At 42.8% G+C, this 1,732-nt stretch overlaps 1 non-coding gene across 1 annotated transcript; it reads left to right on the forward strand.

The window, feature by feature from the left end:
- Positions 1-1,317: 1,317 nt before the first annotated feature.
- On the forward strand, positions 1,318-1,424 carry LOC113831452. The gene has a single exon (XR_003486742.1). It is a non-coding gene; the product is annotated as a U6 spliceosomal RNA (small nuclear RNA).
- Positions 1,425-1,732: the final 308 nt, after the last annotated feature.

Below are 1,732 nucleotides of genomic sequence, written 5' to 3' on the forward strand. Positions count from 1 at the left end.
TGCTCTATACTCTCCCTCCACATTCAATAGTACCTCTGGCCTCAAACAGTTACTGAGTCCTATCAAATCTATGCCCTCACCATAATATTTCTAACAGATTCTCTATCCTAGTAGCCAGCATCATTGTCTAGATCTTGTCTCCTAATCTGTGGGTCATTGAAGCAAGTTCCTTACTGCAACGTGTGGCCTTGTTCCAAACCTTAGGCCACAATTGCCTCCCACCTGGACAGATCAATGTCTTCTCTTTAGGGCATATACTTTTAGTACTAATTTATCCTTCAAGCTGTCTCTCAGTTGCCCTCACCTCTTCCTACACTCACACTGTATTTAAGAACAGCCATCATAAAACACTGGTAGGTCGCCCAGAACCCCACACTCTCTCACAAGTTCTATCCCACACTTGCTGGCTATGTAGGCTATTCATACTCAGATTTCTGAGCTCAGTCAAGAAGTCAAGCCCACTGGAACACCCTGTACAGCTCTACAGCCAACTTATAGTGCCCATTTCCTATACAGATGTAAGCCATGACTCACTCCCAGCATAAAATTTGCCAAACTAGACTGATTTTGAACCCATTCCAGTAATCTGTCATCAGCTTAAGGGCAAAAACTGAGTCCTGTGTATTATTGTAACCCCAGTGGGTCACTTTTCAGTAGATATTTAATATAAGTGTGATAAAAGAGTAAATGAAATAGAAGGAAGACAGGGAGGAAGAGAGGGGAAAGGAGGGAGGAAGAGAGGGGGAAGGAGGGAGGAAGAGAGGAAGAAGGGAGGGAGGGAGGGAGAGGGAGGAGGGAGGGAGGGAGGGATGAAAAAAAGGAGTGTATGGTGATGAAGAAAACCAACAATGGAGTAAATGTGTCAAGGAAAAAGTGATAAAGTTTGAGTCAAATGTTTTGGAAAAGGAGAGATTATTCAGGTGGTTAGAGCAAGGGAGTTTTTAGACAGAGGCTAGAATACCTGTTGATTCATAGACATAAGAAAAATGTTGAAATGTTGATTTATTTGTCAGGATTTCATGACAGGTACTGGAGAGTACACTAGATGTCTGAAAAGAAAATGTTTTCAGTTGTGTGAGTAGTTCAGTACTCAGAGAGTCTGTTGTAGAGAATAGCCACAAGAATCATTCTCAGAGGAGTCCTCTAGAACTTGCTTGTCCCTTCAGCATCAGGAAGATGCCATTGCTGGTCAGGCTCCCACTGCCTGACACTGGAGCCTGATTGACTCTAGAAAGACACAGCTTTAGTTTCCTCGGAAATCAAAACACTACCTCTAGAAGCATGTCATGGTAACTAAAATCTACATTAAGAAGATAAGTGCTCGCTTCAACAGCACTTATACTAAAATTGGAACGATACACAGAAGATTAGCATGGCCTCTGCACAAGGATGGCATAGAAATTACTGAAGTGTTCCATATTAAAAAAAAAAAAAAAGTGGGCCAGGCAGTGGTGGCACATGCCTTTAATCCCATCACTTGGGAAGCAGAGGCAGGCAGCAGGCAGATCTCTGTAAGTTCAAGGCCAGGCTGTTCTACAGAGTGAGTTCTAGGATAGGCTCCAAAGCTACAGAGAAACCCTGTCTTGAAAAAGGAAAGGAAAGGAAAGGAAAGGAAAGGAAAGGAAAGGAAAGGAAAGGAAAGGAAAGGAAAGGAAAGGAAAGGAAAGGAAAGGAAAAGAGAAGAAAAGGAACAACCCTCCACACATCCACGTTCTAAAGACACATTGGGTGT

Source organism: Cricetulus griseus, chromosome 6, assembly GCF_003668045.3.
Source record: "Cricetulus griseus strain 17A/GY chromosome 6, alternate assembly CriGri-PICRH-1.0, whole genome shotgun sequence".
NCBI classification, from domain to species: Eukaryota; Metazoa; Chordata; class Mammalia; order Rodentia; family Cricetidae; genus Cricetulus; species Cricetulus griseus.